Source organism: Glycine max, chromosome 2 (assembly GCF_000004515.6).
Source record: "Glycine max cultivar Williams 82 chromosome 2, Glycine_max_v4.0, whole genome shotgun sequence".
In the NCBI taxonomy this organism is placed as follows: Eukaryota; Viridiplantae; Streptophyta; class Magnoliopsida; order Fabales; family Fabaceae; genus Glycine; species Glycine max.
In genome coordinates, this window is record NC_016089.4 from 33,776,481 (window position 1) to 33,799,541 (window position 23,061).

The 23,061-nt window shown below is 39.7% G+C and overlaps 1 pseudogene; it reads right to left on the minus strand.

Annotated features, from left to right (window-relative positions):
* Nucleotides 1-2,957: 2,957 nt before the first annotated feature.
* The window catches only part of LOC100777896 (leucine-rich repeat receptor-like tyrosine-protein kinase PXC3), a 49,612-nt pseudogene continuing 29,508 nt past the window's right edge, over nucleotides 2,958-23,061 (minus strand).

Sequence of the window (23,061 nt, forward strand, 5' to 3'; positions counted from 1 at the left end):
AACCATAACTAAAATTCACTAATCATAATTAGTGAAATTTAGGCTCCAAAGTTTGGCTCCACAAATTCAATTTCAAATTCAAGTGAATTTTGAATTGAAATTCAAATTTCCCTCCATTTTTTGTGACACTTAGGCTATAAATAGAGGTCATGTGTGCGCATTTTTTTCAACTTTGATCATTTGAATATTAAAATTCAGATTTCAAAGCTCATTTAGAGCACAAAATTTCGTGCTCTTCTCTCCCTCTCCCTTCATTCATCTCCTTCTTCCTCCAAGCTCTTATCCATGGCCTCCTATGGTGGTGAGCTTCTTCTAGACTCATCTTCTACTTGAAGTGGCGTCTCCTCTCTCTCTCTTCCTTCTCCATTCCACTGTCATTCATCTTCCAAGAAGCAAATGAATCCATTGATGAAGAAGATCCTAGGCCTACAAGCTCCAATGGAGCTTACATCACGACGAATCTTACACTTTCCCTTTAACACTTTGCACATAAACATTTTTCTCAAGGTAAACACCAGTTGGGTTGTTGTATAATTCACAGCATACAACACAAGTATTGTCAAATCAAGTGTTAACTACACACTTGTTCACAACCAAATTTCATGTCCATAATTTTAACATATCACAACGTCACAATCCACCATCACATGTTTACATGTATCTCACAAATCAACACATACTCAATTTATCCATTACACACAATTTCAATCACAATTTCATGATCCCAATATAACAATTTATTACGCTAATGTAATAATCTTGTTCAAAATACAAACAAATTATATGAAAATATTTCTTACAACATGGGGAGTAAAACCCCTCAAACAATTTCACATAATCATATAAGAAGAATTACAATTCAATAAACATCTCATAATAAATCCCCATTTGATCCTCTAAGGATCCCTACATGTGTTCATTCTAACCCCAATTGTAATAAACTCATCTCTTATCTCTAAGTGGGTTCACGTGCATAGTCCGGCAGCAATAGCAGCATCTCTATCAATTCTCTAAGATTTCTCAAGCTTTTCCTCTAGCTACTTTGCTATGATTTTAAAGCATTTGAGAGAAGGAGAAGGGATTGAAACTCCATTCAATTGTCCCTATACGAGGGAAATTTCTATCACCATAGACATTATTTCTCAAATCACCACAGTGGGAATGAGAGGAAATGCGTTTCAAACGTGGTCTTCAAATTTCACAATGATCCAACAGCTAATTAGTCCGGGAACATAGTTTTATTGGGATAAGTTTGAGAGTATGCAGGAAAAACAAAAAGTTACGTGCGAGGGACATTTCCCTCACCATAGAAATTATTTCAAAAATCCCAACGGTGAGTATATGCGGAAATAATTTCCAAACATGGTGTTCAAATTTTACGACAATCCAATGGCTAACGATGCTAAGATTGTCATTTTACTGAGACATATTTGGTTGTATGCGATAAAAATAGAGGGTTTTGGGAGAGAAAAAAGAGAACAAAAATAAGAGGAAGAGAAAATGTAGAGACTGAAAGTGTAGAGACATCTCTATTTATAACTAGGGTACCGACAGCCTATTGTTTACTCTATTTTTCCTTTATTTTATCATTTTATAAAAATAAACATTATTTTACTTCCTATCAAATAAATAAATAAAACATTTTTTCTAAGGATATATATATATATATATATCTATCTATTTTATTTACCTAAAAAATATTAGTTTAATTAATAAAATTATTTCCAGTGGTGTACCTTGGATAGTGAAGTACGTCTTAGCTTTGGCAATCCACCCTACTGGGTCATTGCCAATGAAGGTAACAAGTTTATTGTGCTTTGTGTGAAGTCTATGATTGTTGGAGATGGACAATCCCACAGGAGTAGAACCTGAGAACAATGAAGCTCCATTGGGAAACCAATGAAACCCATCACACACCTCTGAGCATAGGGAGGAAACTGATTTGATGAGCTCTCCGACACTGGTAAGTAGAGATCCGAGTTGGGTGGTATGTTCTTGTAGCGCTTGATTGTGAGATTTCAGAACAGTTTTGATAGTGGCAATTTTGGAATTAGCAACATCAAGTCGTGTCGACATCCTCGTGTGCATACGACAAACGAAATACTCTCAGTGAAAGCAACAATGATACGTATTGTATCAAATGATGCTGCAAAAGGAAGAAGAATAGAGAAAAGAGACAGATAGAGAAATGAGAGCAAGCTCCCCCAAGTTAGAATAATCTCTAGACTCCCAATTTCATTCCAAAGTATCCATACCATAACAGACAACACTCACCCCCATCTAACAGACTCCACTACCCCACACTCACTCCTCTAACTAACTTAGGACACAATTTCCCTTTTGGGCTTGCAAGTGTAATAAAATTTAAAAGACTTAGGGCCTATTTGGGTGTAAGCTTCTCTAGAAGCACTTCTAGAAGAAGAAAATAAGAAGAAAAAAATGAAATGAACTTCTCCATTAGCTAAAATGATTTTTCCATTAGTTAATTTGTAAATGTCATCTCATCTTTTAGAGAAGCTATATTGGTGAGCTTCTAAAAATTAACTCATAGAGAGCTTATTTTTGCTTATGGAAAAGTTCATCTCATCTTTTTTTTTCTTATTTTCTTCTTTTAGAAGTGCTTCTAAAAAACTTACCCAAATAGACCCTTAATCTGTTGGGGTGGGCTCCTATCAGTCATCTTTTCCTTAATAAACTCAGGACTTTAACAATTAGATTTTTGTTATAGTTTGGAGACTCTACAACATAAAAGAAGATTAAAAAAATAGCTAATCCAGAAGATAACATCACTTGCCTGCTTTCCTTTATCTTTGGAGGAATTTGTTTCTTATCAATATGTAAATGCTATTTAAAACCATGTGGACAATTATCAATATGTAAATGTTTATTTTTTTCACTAATAATTATAAAATCATCACTTTATTATACTGTATTTTTATCTTCTACAATGTTGTAGATCATGGCACAGAGAACTCATGTGGCTTGTGATTTCTTATTTCTCGAAGCATTCCCACTATATTCATCATCTTTGGTCGTTTTGCTGGCCTACAGTCAGTGCATAGCAATGCCACTTTTAGAGCAGCAAGCATTTGTCTCCTCCAATCAATAGAAACTGAGCTAAGCCTTGCATCCAGTATCTGCTCTGGAGTTTCACCTCTTGCTGCAGCTCCATGAACCCACTTCACCAAATCCAAACCTTCACCAAAAGCCTCATCAACCGATGTTCGAGTTGTCAGGATCTCTAGCAGAATCACACCAAAGCTATAAGCATTTCCAGGTTCTGTGACTCTCATTGTATATGCATATTCTACAACATAGAATAATTGAAAAAAGTAAAATGAAGCAATAAGTGTTCACCCAAGAACGTGTGACCAAGGGAGTCATGCCTATTTAATTAACTGCCTATCTAAAAGCTACTGTATTAGACCCAAGCATCAAACATGAAAGGCAGAACGCTTGCTCAATCGGTTAATCCAAACTCAGACAGTCCAAAAATATAAGATTATAGGTTAACTTTAAAATTTCATTGCTATACATGATACTATTTTTCAATTGTACCTTCATAAAAAGTCATTCATTTTGATCCTTTGCAAAAAGTAAAACAGTAATGAATTGGTCTAACCTTTTGCTGCAATTATGAAGGTAATAGATTTTGTTAACTTGTCTAACATTTTTAGTGAGATGGCACGTTGCCATGTAAGACAACATTAGCCAACTTAACAAAATCTATATATTATAATTTTGACGAAGGATAAGAACTAATTCATTAACACTTTTAAGGGTAAAATACTTTTTATGCCTCTCAAGATTTCGTCAAATTGATTTTATTCCTACATTTAAAAACAGTGGTTTTAGTTCTAATAGTGGATTTCGTCCCAAACATAGGGACCAAAACTAGCGTTTTTAAATGTAGGGAACAAAACCAATTTTGATCTAAACTAGAAGGACACATTTTATCCATATTTTATATAAGAACCAAAACAATAAACAGTGTTCAACACAACCAAAATTTTAATCTAGTCTAAACTTTTGTAGCAAGAAAATATGAAATAATTGGATTCCAGAAAGTAGTATACCTGGTGGAACGTAAACAGAGGAGCCAACATATGGGATAATCATAGTCGAGCCTTTGATTGAATCTAGAAATTCTGATATTTCGATGTCCCCAATCAATGGCTTAAAATCTGCATCCAGAAGAACATTGCTAGAAGAAATGTCAAGATGGATGATTGCCAAGTGATGAAGGAAAGCCAAACCTTTTGCCACTCCAATTGCAATAGATAGTCTAGCAGGCCAGTCAGGCTGATATCCAAGTAGCATTGTAGATTCATGAAGAAGTTGGGACAATGTTCCATTGGGTAGATACTAATGAATGAGAATAGCAACATCACTACAAATAACATATCCAATGGGTTTCATGACATAGTTTGCTCAGTGTCATACCCTAATTTCGTCCAAGGACCACCCGTTTGTTGGGATGCGACCCTCGTTTGACCACTTCGAGGTACTTGGCACCCATCGTTAGGCAATTCGTGAAATTCCGTGACATGCCGAAAGTCAAAAGAAAGCATAGTTGCACAATCCGTGAAGTTCTGTGACATGCCGGAAGTCAAAAGGAAGTGTTAATGTGCAATCCGTAAAGTCTCATAACATCCCGGAAGCCAAAGAATGGATGGTTACGTAATCCGTAAGGTTTCGTAACATTACAGAAAGAAAACAAGTATCGCTACATAATTCGTAAAGTTCCATAACGTTACGGAAAAAGAACCAGCAAAAAAAAGGCAAGGGGTGTATTTAGTAAACAGGGGGTGCAAATAGTAACCAGGCCCACTTGGGCCTTCCAGGAAGTTCTCCAAAAGGGACATCCTTTTGGAGGAAGCAGCCTAGCTTGCCTGGGCGAGTTGGGTGGCAAGCTCCTCCCTCATTTTCCTATAAATAGGGGGAGGAGGGCAGAACAAATTCGTTCAACCCTCCTGGTTTATGAGATTCACTTAAAATTAGTGAGAAAAATTGTTTCCGTGAAGAAAATTCAAGCCGAGGCGCTTTCGTAACGTGTTCGAGACGTTTCCGTGGGTGATTTCACGAAGATTTTCAACCGTTCTTCATCGTTCTTCGGTCTTCAATCAGTAAGTTCCATAAATCGAACTTTTCAATTCATTCTATGTACCCTTAGTGGTCCTCACTTGTTTCGCGTGATTTTATTTTCATTTCATTTACTTTATGTACCCCCTTCTGACGTGATTTAGTCATTTATTTAAGTCACTTTCTCGCCTAATCAAGAAATAAAATAAATTTCCACCGATCATTTGAATTGCAACATCTTTTAATTTCTGTTAAAATGAAATCTGACCGTTCGGTCATGCCGTAACCATGTTTAAAACAAAAAAAAAGGTAAAATAATAATATAATAATCAAAAAATATCTTTTACTCAAAAAAATCAATCGGACGTTTTTCTTTGGGATTTCTCTTTCTTAATCGAATTGACTAATAATCAAAGTGAAACTAAGACTAAAACCAATTCATAAATCAAACTTTTGTCATCACCTAAAAAGCCATTTTTAAGGTCCAACGCCTTGAAATGGTATTTTTCGTTTTTGTTGGTTAAACGTGGATTTCTAAAAAGCCTAAAATCAACACGTAGCTCTGTTACCTCTTTCAAAAATAAACAAGAGATCATTAATGGTCCAATGCCTTAATGTTTTCTCTCCTTTCGAAAGAATCGAAAGATTGTTTAATGCCTTAAATGACCTTTCATTCAATAAAAATATATCTTGCAAAAAAGATAAAAACAACTTAACCAACGTTCCGTTCTCAAAGAACTACGTAGGTCTGATTTCCTTATCACAATTGAGGAATACATAGGAGCAAGGGAAACACCCTTGTCGACCACAAAAAGATAAAAAAATACAAAAGGCATAAAAAGACATAAAAACGTAAAAGGGAAAATAATACAAATTAAAGTCATATTCGCACACTTGATTAAAGGCCGCTGTCCCTTGTGACGGACGCGTGGGGTGCTAATACCTTCCCCGTGTGTAAATACAACTCTCGAACCTTTAAACACTTAAGTTCGTAGACCACGTCTTTTTCAGTTTTTTCGACGTTTTCCTCGAATAAACATTGGTGGCGACTCCGCGCGTATTCTTTTCTTGGAAGACGCACATGCGTGTAACGCGTCGCCCTCCCGCCGAAGGGTAGGTTGCGACAGTTGGCAACTCCACTGGGGACTATTGTTTGAGAGTTAGGTCGATCAATCAGTGTGCTTTCCTTACTATGACTTCCCTTTTGTTCTTTTTCTTTGTCTCTTCTTTCTTATGTTCTTGTATATATAAACTCTTTTGATGCTTTTAGTGTATGCATGAGGTGAATATTTATTCATTTGATGCACATAAACACCAACACTATTCGCACACACGGTGAGTTGGAAAAAGGCCCTATGCCCGGGTCTGTGGGAACATAAGGAGTGGAGGTGAGTTTGTGATCATGCTAGGTCTCCGACTTGCTTGGTTACAGTGAACCCTCATCTAGAGTTTTTCTCTTTGATAACATGTTGTTGCTAGTAGTCCCTACTGCCGCAATATGTTCTTCGAAGGGGATGATACCTCTAGAGACCATCAAGAGAGATATGACCACCTTGGGGATTATCACTCAAAGCCTTTTAGTTCCTCTCAATTAGGTCCCTGACATAGTGGCACAAAGCAAAAACGTTGTGTGCCATTTTTTACACTGCCATGCATGTAGTCCTAAATGTCATGTACCCCTTTGCTTATATTTGTTTTTGGGTATTGTCGTACTATGTACATCCCTGTGTTGTGCCTTTCACGTATGCATCATGCACGGGTTCTGTCTTGATCCCCTCTCTTTGGCAAACCAATGGAGGGTCCGTGTCACCTTCTTAAATACATACGTTGTATCTAAGAAAGAGACAATTTCCCAAGCTCCCTGATCGAGGCCGTACCCGAATCAAATAAACATTAAAATGCAGTAACTAGGAAGTGATCCTAGGTCGTTTCCCTGTGGCGTCCCTAAATTAATGACTGGTTTAATAGTAATAATTTAAATAACAAAAACTATGGTAAATTTTTTTTTCTTTTTCTTTTTCATTTCTTTCTCTTTTCACCGTAACTAGGTTTAGAAGGAAAATCCTCACTATAAAGTCCTGAATGGCCAGTTCACAACTCTATTCGGAGTCATTTCTTTCTTACCGCTCATAATTCTCTAAATTATTTTGCTGTTTCAAAAGGAAGAATATACCAGCCATTACTTTAGGTCGTCACGTGAAAATAAAAGGGTAAAATACAATCGATAAACTCTTTTACAAATAAAGTTGCTAATGATTTATTTTCAAATAACAAGATCGATCATAAATGCATTCATCATTTAAAGCTGTCCAAAATATGGGAGTTTTACAAAATATATAGTGTCATCCAGAGCAAAGGTGTCCATAGTGGTGGCTTCAGCCACAAGTATACAATCATCAAATTCCTATACATCAAGTCTACCCATACAAAAACAAAAGAGTAAACCTAACAGTCAGTCCTAGATACACCCACCCTCAAAATACACAAAACTAATCCAAGGAGCTGTCCACTCCACCGTGCGCTGAAGCGTCCGTGCAGGTTCATCTGGATGCACCAAAGAAGTAGCCGTGAATCGAATGGTGCCCCGAAATCGGCACCTCGTGTTGCCTTCGAGGGTCTCCCAAGCTCCCTCTAGGCACTCCATCTCTACTCGATCACGGATTAGCTGCGCCGCCATCACGATCTACAAGAAAGAAGAGAAAGGGGTAGACTCTTTCACAAGAATCTAACTGCGCTACACACAATTTGTCTCATAACCACTACATGCAAGTAAAATGGGTATTTTAAGGCTTTCCATCTCTGGTAATCGATTACACAGCCTTGGTAATCGATTACCAGAGGCTAAACTTGAATTACACAGCCTCAGGACATGAAATATGCAAAAATGCACTGTGTAATCGATTACACATGCCTGGTAATCGATTACCAGTGACCCATCCCTCTGTGTAATCGATTACACAGGCTGGTAATCGATTACCAGAGGCTCCCTTAGCTTCCTGACTTCGTTTTCAAGCCTGGTAATCGATTACCAAAGACCATCTTAGCCCCCTGTCTTCATTTTTAAGCCTTGTAATCGATTACCCACCCTTGGTAATCGATTACCAGAGACCATATCTCACATATCAATCAAGTTTCACAGCTGGCCAGCCACCACAAGCCTCCTTGCTTTGTGGTCTTTGTTCCTTTTATCTGTTGACTGCCAGGAGCTCGCCTGCTTAGGTACATCACAGGTTCTCACTGACCGACTATGCCCGGGTTGGGTCGGGATTGGTCAAGCTTGGTTTTGGGCAATAGCACCCCACCTGACGTCCCCAAGGTCTCCTGACCCCCGCGACATATCTCCAGGTACCACTCTGTGGTCAACAATAAAAGCAGGAAGTTTCACCCTTCAACACTTCCTCATCTCAAGCTTGTAGGATTATGGGGTACCCATCACATGTGGTACTAGGTGGCGGTCGGGCGATGGTGCACAACAAGTGTTCCACATCCACAATGCGCGCATAAACCCACCATCCCCTGTTGCCCACCTCCAACTGAGCTCACGTACTCCCACGTAGCCCATATCCTCGTTTCTCTCAACACCGGGTCCCCATCAATCCTCCCAAGCTTCCACAACATCCAAACAAAACAACATTCAAACAGCACAAGCTATCACAGCCAAGCAAAACAGAGCAAAGGCAGAAAACTCTGCTCAACACATCAACCAAAATCACAGCTTTTCTCACTTAAAGACCACAGTAACAATTCCTTCGATCCAATTCGTTAACCGTTGGATCGACTCCAAAATTTTACTGGAAGTCTATAGTGCATAAGCCTACATTGTGACCGTTGGGATCTAATAGCAAACATCCAGAACTCATTCTGTACTACTCTTTCCACAGCCAACCACACACAAGCATTTTCTGCACTAAGCTAAAATCCTGCTGCACCTATTTTGACAGCAAAATTCTGCATAAGTGCAGATTTCGAAAATCACACTTCCCCTCATCCAATCTTGCTCAAATCAAATCCTACAAGTCCCAAATCAGGTATCAAACCTGTCTAAACCAAAGCCAAGCTTCAAACCACAGCAACACAAAATCTAGGTGTCCAAAACCCCTCAATTCAATGGGTTTTCTAGGTTTGAAAAGTGAAATTTAGAATGAGGTAACTATGAAGCAAACTCTCACCTCACACCAGTCCATAACATCAATCTAAACTTGCCCAAACTGGATTTACACCTAAAATTCCACCGAATCAAAATTTGACTCTTCAACACCCAATTTTGCCCTAGAAATGGCTCTTGGTTCACTTTGATCATTTGTTTTTCTCTCTAGCACAGTCCAAGCTTTCTCATAAGTCCTAAATGACATTTCAAGCTAGTGTTAACTCACTTTAACCTCCATTTACCACAGAATTCAGACTTAGCCTTCTAACCCTCAAAGTCTCACTCTTTTTCCACTCATAACAACACATTCTCACTTTCTAACCCTAGGTTAGTTCTACCCTTCGTCTCTAACAGATTTCCATCAGCAATTTCAGCATATAAACATCACAAACATCATCACAAAAACCCTAAAACAGAATGGGTATGTTTAACTCATTCCAACATGGCAATTTCAACAAGTTCTCAACAAGTTCCTTCACAAATAAACATCACACAGCAGAAAACTAACAAAACTATCCATCATATCTCCCAAAACCCCATACCCACGAAATTTAAGAGAGAAAGAAGTCCACCCAAACCTGGATTTTCGAAGTCCCACTCGTAGCCACGCACTTCACGACCCCGAAAATGCTCTCCTTTCACGATTTGGGGCAGAAATGAGCACCAAAGGTTGAAGCTTTGTGTGGAGCTTCAATGGAGAATGAAGAAGAAGAGAATGGCAACGTGAGGGAGAGAGAGGGCTGTCTGAAATTTCTGTTTTGCTGAGTGAGGAGAGAGAAAAGCTTTTTGGTCTTAAATAAAAGGTTTTCCTCTTTTTCTATTATTTTATTCAAGCTCTGCCACATGTCCCTATTTGATTGGAGCAAAAAGGTCCCACTTTCTCTTTTTGACTGTGACCCATACTCAGTCACAAAAGTGAGAAAAATCTGACCTTTGAAACGCTAAAATCCTACCTCGGTTTGCGTGCCGTTTCTCTGATTCCAGTTTCTCACGTTTCTCTGCGTTCGCCGGGGCCAGTTTCCGAAAGCAAGCAATATATATATCAAAACGCTCAGAATAAAACCCCGAGCGTGGTTCAGAGGTTGGTTTCGTTAAATTTTAAGTCGCACGCAAAACGATGATTTTTAACTAATTAATTAGGAATTAACCCATAACCTCCCAGTTATGGATTTCTCTCCCTTAATTAGTCCAACCCGCATATCTTGCCCCCGCTATTCCTACTCTAACCAAGAACATATATGCATATACACTGAATAATACTTATATATATAATCATTCAAAATACATCGTTTTCAAAAATTCCGGGTAGATATTTCCAGGATGTTACAATACTCCCACCCTTTTAGGAATTTCGTCCCCGAAATTAACTACTCGATGAACAAACTTGGGTACAATTCTCTCATCCTATCCTCCAACTCCCATGTAGAATCACCCTCATCAGTTCCCCACTGCACCTTCACCAACGCGATCTCCTTTCCTCTCAACGACTTCATTCTTCGGTCCGTGATCTTCTGAGGTTGTGCTTTATAGGTGAGGTTGTCCTTCACCTGTACCTCGTCCACTGCAAGCATATGTGATGGATCTGGGTTGTACCGTCTCAGTTGAGAGACATGGAACACAGGGTGCAAATTCGATAAACTCGGAGGTAAGGCGATATGATAAGCTACAGGCCCAATCTTCTTCAAAATCTGATATGGACCTAGATACTTGGGTGTCAACTTCCTAGCCTTAAGAGCTCTTCCGACTCCGGTTACGGGAGAAACCTTCAAAAACACATGTTCTCCTTCCTGAAAATCTAGTGGCTTCCTCCTTCTATCATAATAGCTCTTCTGCCTATCCTGAGATGCTTTTATCTTCTCTCGAATCAACCTCACTTGTTCGTTAATCTGTTGTAGCATTTCAGGTCCAAGAAGTACTGCTTCTCCATCATCATACCAACAAATAGGAGTTTTGCACTTCCGTCCATATAGAGCTTCAAAAGGAGCCATACCAATACTGGCTTGGTAGCTATTGTTGTAAGTAAACTCAATCAATGGCAAACAATCCATCCAGCTACCTTGTTGCTCTATAATACACGCCCGAAGTAGATCCTCTAGAGTCTGAATGGTTCGTTCAGTCTGACCATCTGTTTGAGGATGATAAGCTGAACTAAGCTTCAGCTTTGTCCCCAAGGCTTCATGTAGACTCGTCCAAAATCGCGAAGTGAACCTCGGATCCCTGTCAGATACAATACTAGAAGGAATTCCATGCAACCTTACTACTTCCTTGATGTACAACTCCACGAGTTTCTCCATTCTATACTTCATATTCACCGGAATAAAATGAGCAGATTTGGTGAGTCGATCTACTATGACCCACACGGCATCATGTCCACGACTAGTCTTGGGTAAACTAGATACAAAATCCATAGATATGCTCTCCCATTTCCATTCCGGAATCTCCAATGGCTTCAATTCTCCCGATGGTCGCTGGTGCTCAACCTTAGCCTTTTGACATGTCAAACATCTTGCTACATATTCGGCTACATCTTTCTTCATGCCATGCCACCAAAAACTTCTCTTCAAATCTTGGTACATCTTAGTCATTCCTAGATGGAAACTAAGACGACTTTTATGAGCTTCTTCCAAGATCTTAACTCTCAAATCATCTAAAGATGGCACACATATCCTCCCCTTGAATTTAATTAACCCGGTTGTGTCCTTCTCAAACTCCACACCCTTATCCCCTATTACATCTAACACCTTGCCTTGCAAAAACGGATCATCCTCTTGAGCCTTGCGTATGTGATCTACGAATTCATTGGTGATCTGCAACGCTCCCACAAATAAGCTCTTGGGTCGCATCTCGATTGCTAGATTCAGATCTCGGAACTCTTTTATCAATCTCTGCTCCAAACCCATCATAGTCGCAACATGTAAAGATTTCCGACTTAGCGCATCGGCTACTACATTAGCCTTTCCCGGATGGTAGAAAAGTCCAAAATCATAATCCTTAAGGAACTCCATCCATCTTCGTTGCCTCATATTGAGTTCCTTCTGATCGAACAAGTATTTGAGACTCTTGTGATCACTGAAAACTTCAAAGCGAGTACCGTATAAATAATGCCTCCAAATCTTTAAGGCAAAGACCACCGCTGCTAGTTCCAAGTCATGAGTCGGATAGTTAACTTCATGAGGACGTAATTGACGTGAAGCATACGCCACTACTCTTCCCTCTTGCATCAACACACACCCCAAGCCTTGCCCGCTTGCATCACAATACACTTCTAATGTTCTCTTAGGGTCGGGCAAAATTAACACTGGAGCTGTCGTCAACCGCCTCTTCAACTCTTGGAAACTTTGATCACACTTCTCATTCCAGACAAATTTCTCATTCTTACGAGTCAACTTAGTTAGGGGCAATGCCAATTTAGAAAATCCCTCAATGAACTTTCTATAATAGCCTGCCAACCCCAAGAAGCTTCGAACCTCTGTTGGAGTTGTCGGTTGTTGCCACTCCATAACCGACTCCACCTTGTTCGGATCCACCGCAACCCCGTCCTTAGAAATCACGTGCCCTAAGAACTGCACTTTCTCCAACCAAAATTCACATTTCGACAGTTTGGCGAATAACTTCCTATCTCTCAGGATATGCAACACAATTCTCAAGTGCTTCTCATGCTCCTCCTTATTCCTCGAATACACTAGGATATCATCAATGAACACAACCACGAACTGATCCAAGTAATCATGGAATATACGATTCATATAATCCATGAAAATAGCCGAAGCATTAGTCACTCCAAATGGCATGACTAAATACTCGTAGTGCCCATACCGAGTCCGAAACGCAGTCTTTGGGATATCTTCCTTCTTAACTCGAATTTGATGATACCCCGATCGCAAATCTATCTTCGAAAATACCGTTGCTCCCCTCAATTGGTCAATCAAATCATCTATCCTTGGTAGCGGATATTTGTTCTTGATAGTGACCTTGTTTAACTGCCGGTAGTCTACGCACATCCTCATACTTCCATCCTTCTTCCTAACCAACAAGACCGGCGCTCCCCACGGTGATGCGCTTGGACGAACAAATTGTTTGCTCAAAAGATCCTGTACTTGTGCCTTCACCTCTGCTAGTTCCACCGGAGACATTCTATAAGGTGCAATCGACACTGGATTCGCCCCAGGCACCAGGTCAATAATGAATTCCACTTCTCTCTCAGGTGGCAATTCACAAATATCATCAGGAAAAACTTCTGGAAATTCCGACACCACCGGTATACTACCAACTTCAGCGTCCTCTTCCACATACATAGAGAACAACACCATGTAAGTTCGAACATCCCCCGTTCCTTCGTTGGCCGCATCCCCTTTCAAAGATTCACTTGGAACTACCTCTCCACCAAACACTAGCATCTTCTCCTTACAGTCTAGAAAGATATGGTTAGTAGATAACCAATCCATCCCCAAGATCACATCTAGATGAGCTAAAGGTAGACAAATCAAATCCGCCATAAAAGATCGACCCTCAACAATTATAGGACACTTCAAACACACCCGAGAGGTGGTTACAGGCTCGCTCGTCGGAGTAGACACCACCATGTCATATGGCAACTCCGTCGCACATAACCCCAACCTCTCCACACATGCATGAGATATGAAAGAATGCGTGGCACTTGAATCATAAAGTACATCTAGAAGTTTATCAGCAATCAAACACTTACCCCGTATCAACTCGTCGGAGGCAACCGCTTCTGAACCACTCATAGCAAATACCCGAGAGGGTACTTTTGGTCTTCCACCACTAGTGTTGTTGTTGCTAACATTACCGCTCCTTGTGGAATTAGTGGGTCCACGATTGACGGTGTTGGAATTGGCAGTTACCGTCGGTCTCCCAGTAGCTCTACATTCTCGAGCATAATGGCCCACCTTGCCACACACATAACAACGATTCTCCTGTGTCTGCTGGAGCTGTGGGCAATTCCTCTTAAGATGCGGTCCTCCACACTGAAAGCATTGTACCCCAGTTCCCCTTGACTGGCTCATGTTGGAAGTAGCTATAGGTTGCTTCCCCTTGTTGCCAGCATACGGCTTCATCCTCTTGTTACCATTTCCTCTAAAAGGATGGTTCCTCTGAGGTCCTCCAACACCTCTAGCTTGCCTCTCCTTCATCTTATCTTCAAAAATCCTGCACTTCGTCACCAACTGATTAAAATCCGTAATCTGCATATAACTAACCGCCTGTTGGATCTCCAACCGAAGCTCATTCTCAAACTGAGCACATAAATCTTCCTCATTCCGAGCATCTTGGTATTGAGGCCAATACTGCAGAAGCTCATTAAACTTAGCCGTGTACTCCCCAACAGACATGTTTCCTTGCTTCAGATCCAGAAATTCCCTCGCCTTCCTCTTCCTGAGATCTCGTGGAAAGTAATTCTCCAGGAATTTGTCCTTGAAGGCATTCCAAGGAATCACGCCTCCAGGTGCAACAAATGAAGGCTTCACGAACTTCCACCAATTCTCAGCCTCCCCTTGGAGCATAAATGTCGCATAAAGAACCTTATGCTCCTCAAGGCAACCCATCGCCTCAAAAATCTTTTCCGTCTCAGCTAACCACAACCTAGCACCTTCCGGATCATAGTCTCCACTGAACTTTGGCGGGTGGTTCTTACGGAAAGCCATGAGTCCCCGATACTCCGCCGGTTCCACATCACGTTCCTGCACTAGAGTTTCCAGCACAGCGGTGATGCGGTCAAGGACATCACGGTTCTGATCCCTACTACGTCCTGCCATACCTATCCTGTAGGGAAACTATTAGCACCCAAGAAATCCTAAAGAGAGAGTGTACCACACAGGCTATGACAGTTATAACAACATCCTTCTCTTTATACATACTGATACACACAACAATCCTATGAATCAGTCACACATCCATGCTCAAGACAATAAGGCAGAAATACACACAATGTGTGACTTAACGTCACTCCCCGAAACCTACTCTCAAGTTTCAGAGATACACAACATTCACACAGCAAGACCATAAACAGGTTCACTAGAATCCAACTTTTGCTCTGATACCACCAATTGTGGCGTCCCTAAATTAATGACTGGTTTAATAGTAATAATTTAAATAACAAAAACCATGGTAAATTTTTTTTTTCTTTTTCTTTTTCATTTCTTTCTCTTTTCACCGTAACTAGGTTTAGAAGGAAAATCCTCACTATAAAGTCCTGAATGGCCAGTTCACAACTCTATTCGGAGTCATTTCTTTCTTACCGCTCATAATTCTCTAAATTATTTTGCTGTTTCAAAAGGAAGAATATACCAGCCATTACTTTAGGTCGTCACGTGAAAATAAAAGGGTAAAATACAATCGATAAACTCTTTTACAAATAAAGTTGCTAATGATTTATTTTCAAATAACAAGATCGATCATAAATGCATTCATCATTTAAAGCTGTCCAAAATATGGGAGTTTTACAAAATATATAGTGTCATCCAGAGCAAAGGTGTCCATAGTGGTGGCTTCAGCCACAAGTATACAATCATCAAATTCCTATACATCAGGTCTACCCATACAAAAACAAAAGAGTAAACCTAACAGTCAGTCCTAGATACACCCACCCTCAAAATACACAAAACTAATCCAAGGAGCTGTCCACTCCACCGTGCGCTGAAGCGTCCGTGCAGGTTCATCTGGATGCACCAAAGAAGTAGCCGTGAATCGAATGGTGCCCCGAAATCGGCACCTCGTGTTGCCTTCGAGGGTCTCCCAAGCTCCCTCTAGGCACTCCATCTCTACTCGATCACGGATTAGCTGCGCCGCCATCACGATCTACAAGAAAGAAGAGAAAGGGGTAGACTCTTTCACAAGAATCTAACTGCGCTACACACAATTTGTCTCATAACCACTACATGCAAGTAAAATGGGTATTTTAAGGCTTTCCATCTCTGGTAATCGATTACACAGCCTTGGTAATCGATTACCAGAGGCTAAACTTGAATTACACAGCCTCAGGACATGAAATATGCAAAAATGCACTGTGTAATCGATTACACATGCCTGGTAATCGATTACCAGTGACCCATCCCTCTGTGTAATCGATTACACAGGCTGGTAATCGATTACCAGAGGCTCCCTTAGCTTCCTGACTTCGTTTTCAAGCCTGGTAATCGATTACCAGAGACCATCTTAGCCCCCTGTCTTCATTTTTAAGCCTTGTAATCGATTACCCACCCTTGGTAATCGATTACCAGAGACCATATCTCACATATCAATCAAGTTTCACAGCTGGCCAGCCACCACAAGCCTCATTGCTTTGTGGTCTTTGTTCCTTTTATCTGTTGACTGCCAGGAGCTCGCCTGCTTAGGTACATCACAGGTTCTCACTGACCGACTATGCCCGGGTTGGGTCGGGATTGGTCAAGCTTGGTTTTGGGCAATAGCACCCCACCTGACGTTCCCAAGGTCTCCTGACCCCCGCGACATATCTCCAGGTACCACTCTGTGGTCAACAATAAAAGCAGGAAGTTTCACCCTTCAACACTTCCTCATCTCAAGCTTGTAGGATTATGGGGTACCCATCACATGTGGTACTAGGTGGCGGTCGGGCGATGGTGCACAACAAGTGTTCCACATCCACAATGCGCGCATAAACCCACCATCCCCTGTTGCCCACCTCCAACTGAGCTCACGTACTCCCACGTAGCCCATATCCTCGTTTCTCTCAACACCGGGTCCCCATCAATCCTCCCAAGCTTCCACAACATCCAAACAAAACAACATTCAAACAGCACAAGCTATCACAGCCAAGCAAAACAGAGCAAAGGCAGAAAACTCTGCTCAACACATCAACCAAAATCACAGCTTTTCTCACTTAAAGACCACAGTAACAATTCCTTCGATCCAATTCGTTAACCGTTGGATCGACTCCAAAATTTTACTAGAAGTCTATAGTGCATAAGCCTACATTGTGACCGTTGGGATCTACTAGCAAACATCCAGAACTCATTCTGTACTACTCTTTCCACAGCCAACCACACACAAGCATTTTCTGCACTAAGCTAAAATCCTGCTGCACCTATTTTGACAGCAAAATTCTACATAAGTGCAGATTTCGAAAATCACACTTCCCCTCATCCAATCTTGCTCAAATCAAATCCTACAAGTCCCAAATCAGGTATCAAACCTGTCTAAACCAAAGCCAAGCTTCAAACCACAGCAACACAAAATCTAGGTGTCCAAAACCCCTCAATTCAATGGGTTTTCTAGGTTTGAAAAGTGAAATTTAGAATGAGGTAACTATGAAGCAAACTCTCACCTCACACCAGTCCATAACGTCAATCTAAACTTGCCCAAACTGGATTTACACCTAAAATTCCACCGAATCAAAATTTGACTCTTCAACACCCAATTTTGCCCTAGAAATGGCTCTTGGTTCACTTTGGTCATTTGTTTTTCTCTCTAGCACAGTCCAAGCTTTCTCATAAGTTCTAAATGACATTTCAAGCTAGTGTTAACTCACTTTAACCTCCATTTACCACAGAATTCAGACTTAGCCTTCTAACCCTCAAAGTCTCACTCTTTTTCCACTCATAACAACACATTCTCACTTTCTAACCCTAGGTTAGTTCTACCCTTCGTCTCTAACAGATTTCCATAAGCAATTTCAGCATATAAACATCACAAACATCATCACAAAAACCCTAAAACAGAATGGGTATGTTTAACTCATTCCAACATGGCAATTTCAACAAGTTCTCAACAAGTTCCTTCACAAATAAACATCACACAGCAGAAAACTAACAAAACTACCCATCATATCTCCCAAAACCCCATACCCACGAAATTTAAGAGAGAAAGAAGTCCACCCAAACCTGGATTTTCGAAGTCCCACTCGTAGCCACGCACTTCACGACCCCGAAAATGCTCTCCTTTCACGATTTGGGGCAGAAATGAGCACCAAAGGTTGAAGCTTTGTGTGGAGCTTCAATGGAGAATGAAGAAGAAGAGAATGGCAACGTGAGGGAGAGAGAGGGCTGTCTGAAATTTCTGTTTTGCTGAGTGAGGAGAGAGAAAAGCTTTTTGGTCTTAAATAAAAGGTTTTCCTCTTTTTCTATTATTTTATTCAAGCTCTGCCACATGTCCCTATTTGATTGGAGCAAAAAGGGCCCACTTTCTCTTTTTGACTGTGACCCACACTCAGTCACAAAAGTGAGAAAAATCTGACCTTTGAAACGCTAAAATCCTGCCTCAGTTTGCGTGCCGTTTCTCTGATTCCAGTTTCTCGCGTTTCTCTGCGTCCGCCGGGACCAGTTTCCGAAAGCAAGCAATATATATATCAAAACGCTCAGAATAAAACCCCGAGCGTGGTTCAGAGGTTGGTTTCGTTAAATTTTAAGTCGCACGCAAAACGATGATTTTTAACTAATTAATTAGGAATTAACCCATAACCTCCCAGTTATGGATTTCTCTCCCTTAATTAGTCCAACCCGCATATCTTGCCCCCGCTATTCCTACTCTAACCAAGAACATATATGCATATACACTGAATAATACTTATATATATAATCATTCAAAATACATCGTTTTCAAAAATTTCGGGTAGAAATTTCCAGGATGTTACATTCCCAACGAGCAATGATAAACCAAATGTTCATAATATACTTGCAGTAACAGTAACAATGGGGGGGTTGTTTGTTTGTTTTGTGAAATAAAGAACAAGTGAACTAGAATACAAAATTAATAGTATTAAAAACGAGTTGTTTCCTCTGATTCAGAAGTCACTCTCTTGTCCTAGGTTATGGAGAATTCGTCCCTAACAGTTAACCACTTAATCCAACCCTATTTTAATTTACTAAGCGAAAATCAACTTAGGGCTATCAATACGTGATTAGGCAACACATACACCAATTAACCCTTCGTCCATTAAGCATGAACGCAAGTTAGGCTCAGAGGCAATTAATCGAACACGAAGCTTGCACATATTAATATTACGAATATGGGTTAATTAGTGAAGGGAGAACTGCCAGGAAGCCACATTATAAACAGAACCTCGAAGAGAGTTAAAGCATCGTTCTCAGAAGGAAACAACACCAGGAAATTAGCCTACCATCATTTTAATGAAAGCAGAGAACATAAATGAAACTAGGAGCAGAAACAGAAATGTAAATGATGATAAAAGCATAAAACGTAAATGAAACTAAGAACAGAAAACGTAAATGAAACCAAAGGCAGAAGAAGAAACAAGAACGAAATTGTAATTAGAAGCAGAAAATGGAAGATTGCATTACATGAATAGTAGCATTAGAACAGAAAAATGTAGAAACCCTAAACTGTGCTCTGAATAATGAATAGCCCCCTTACACGAATCCCAAGGCTGCTATTTATAAGGGTCACTCAAAGCTACTGCGCCCTATTACATTACTCTGGCCCAAAACGAAATAAAAATTGAACAACATAAAATAAAATTGCAATCTCCTAGTTAGAAATTAACTAAGGTAAACATTGCTTTGCCTGCCCTCTTTAAGTCCATAACCAAAATCTGGATTAAGCCCAATGCTTCATTAATTCCTGAAATTAGATTAAAAACATCAAATTAGCTGAATGAGCCCAAATAACAAAACTGCCTAATTAATTTGAAAATTAAGACTAATCCATAATTAAAGTGGTGCAAAAAGGGTTAAGAAAATGGGATAAAATAATGACAAATCAAATCCCCCCATACTTAGCCTTTTGCACTCCTGGGCAAAATGAAACAAAGAACAAAATCCAAGGATATCGAAGAGAGACAAACAAAAACATTTACATATTTCTCAATGAACATCAATGAATGAAAGGAATGGATAACATCTATCATGAAGAGATCCAAAGAGTCAAGACATTCGTGAGAATCATCCAAGCAACCCAATCATGGCAAAATAGTTAATCAGCTCAAGAATGAAAAAGTGATAAAGCCTCACAAGATATACACTCTATCTCTCAAGTGTCTAGGCTACTATTTACTCTCAAAGCACCCATGAAAACAAACACCACATAAACTTGGCAAGATTCTAGAATCGATAATCAACCCATAAACACAAGCACATGAAGATCAAGAGGTCTTTAAAGGTTGTAATGGGGCCAAGGACAAGGTAGGGAAAAATATGGAATAAGTAGCTAAATCCCAAAGGAATAGAGGAACAATGGGAATAAGTGCACATTAAGAGAAAATAAGAAAACTTAAAGATAAAATTAAAATATAAAGAGTAGAACCAAGAGTCTTATTAATCCTTTTTTTTTCATTTAAGATCTTATTCATTCAACTTTATTTCTTTTCTTTTTCTTTTTCTAATTGCTTCAACTAATTTTTTATTTTTTTTTAGAGATAGCCTTTGAGAACTAACATATCATTCAGCAGCATGTCCAACATTTAACCCATATACAATGTACATCCATATGGCCAAAAATATGTCATGAAGCCCCCCCCCCCCCCCCCCCCCCAAACTTTTTTCCCAAAAAATTTCCAAACTCCCAAAATTCTTAAGGGTAAAGGGAAAACATGGGTTTTTCCTTTAAGGTTGGAAATGAGCTTCAAAACAAAGAAAGGGAAGTATAGGCTCAAATGGGTTATCAAAGGAATTAACTCAAGGTAAGTTCGTTTGGCTAGAACCTTATAAGAACAAAATTGCCTCAATCATTTCCAAATATGCAAGTGAGTTAGGAAGCATCAACAAGAATCAAGCTAAGACTATTATGAAAGCAATCAATGGGGCAAAACACACCAAATGATTATGATGATGGATGGCTCAAATTCTCACAAAGGTAAACTTATCACTTTCAAATTGAGCTTTCAAAACTATCATGACATGTAGAGGAAAAACAAGGATTTCAAATCACAAAATGTCAAAAGGCTTTAATTTTCAAAACAATTACCCATTTCTTGGACATATCCTATAATTCAAAGAAAAACATGCAAAGTTGTACATGCAAACAGAATTGACCTAAAATGTTAACTAGAAACCTAACAACATTAACAAATTAACACAACTAACAAAATTAACAAAACTAGCAAAACGAAATAACACTCCCCCCATACTTTAAACAACACATTGTCCTCAATGTGGCACAATTAAAAGATTAAAAGAAATTAAACCATCAAATAGAATTGGACAAGTGTAATAAAAGTAAGGAAGGAGATAGGAAAAGAAGAACTCCCAAAGTCATGGTGGAGGAAGAGTAGGGTGGAGTAAGGAAGTCTCTTCCACCACTATGTCCACTAAAGAAGGGTTTGTGAGGAATGACTTAAGTCGGTGTCCGTTGACCTTGAAGCTCTTGTTTGTGGAGTCGCTTTTGATCTCAACTTTACCATAAGGAAAAACATTAGTAACAACAAAAGGACCAATCCACTTAGACTTCAACTTACCACTCATGAGTCCAAGCCTAGAATTATACAATAACACTTTTTGGCCAACCATGAAGTCCTTCTTAATTATCATGCTATCATGGAACTTCTTGGTCTTTTCTTTGTAGAACTTGGCACTCTCGTAGGCTTCTAGGCATATCTCATCTAACTCACTCAGTTGCAATTTTCTTTCCTCACCAGCTTGATCCATAAAGAAGTTGCAAGTTGTCATACCCTAATTTCGTCCGGGGACCTTTGCTTGATGACATGCAACTTTTCTTTGGTCCTTGTGAGGTTCTTGGCACCCATCATTAGGCAATTTGTGAAATTCCAGGACATGCCGGAAAACCAAAAAAATATTGATGCACAATCCGTAAGTTTCCGTGACACACCAGAAATCAAATGGAGGCATCGTTGCATAATTAACTGAGGTTCCGTAACATTCCGTAAGTCAAAAAGGGGATGATTATGTAATCCGCAAGGTTTCGTAACATTACGGAAAGAAAACAAGTATCGTTACGAAATTCGTAAGTTTCCGTAACTTTACGAAAAAAGAATCACCAAAAAAAAAAGCAGAGGAGGTGTACTTAGTAAAAATGGGGGTGCAAATAGCACCCAGGCCCACGTGGGCCCTCCAGAAGATTCCTCCAGAAGGATGTTGCTTCTGGAGGAAGCAACCTGGCTCGCCTGGGCGAGCTGGGCGGCAAGCACCTCCCCTATTTTGCTATAAATAGGGGAGGAAGTGAAGAAGAAAAGGGTTCAGCCCCTTAGGCACTTCCCTCTCTTTCGAATTTGCTTGGAAAAATTGTTTCCGTGAAGAAAATCTAAGCCGAGGCGCTTCCGAAACGCTTTCGTAACGTTTTCCGTGAGGAATTTCGCAAAGGTTTCGACCGTTCTTCGACGTTCTTCATTCGTTCTTCGATCTTCAACGGGTAAGTACCTCGAACCAAGCTTTTCGATTCATTCTATGTACCCATAGTGGTCCACATTGTGTTTCGTGTATTTTTATTCTCGTTTCATTTACTTTTTATACCCCCCTTTTGACGTGCTTAAGCCATTTTACTTAAGTCATTTCTCGCTTAACTTAAAAATAAAATAAATTTCCACCGATCGTTTGAATTGTATTATCCGTTAACTTCGGTTAAAATGAATTCCGACCGTTCGGTCGTGCCGTAACCACGTTGGAAATCAAAAAGAGGTAAAAAATAATATAATAACAAAAAATATACCTTTTAGTAAAATAAAGCGAAAAATCAAATCGGACATTTTCTCTTTGGGATTTCTCATTCTTAATTGAATTGACTAATAACTAAGGTGAAACTAAGGCTAAAATCAACTCGCCTAGTCAAGCTCGTCCATAAAAAATAGGTTTTTGAAGTTTGTCATTTCAATTTCTTACTAAGTAAAATGGATCATTTTCAAGGTCCAACGCCTTAAAATGATCACCTCTTAAAGTAAAAAAGAATCA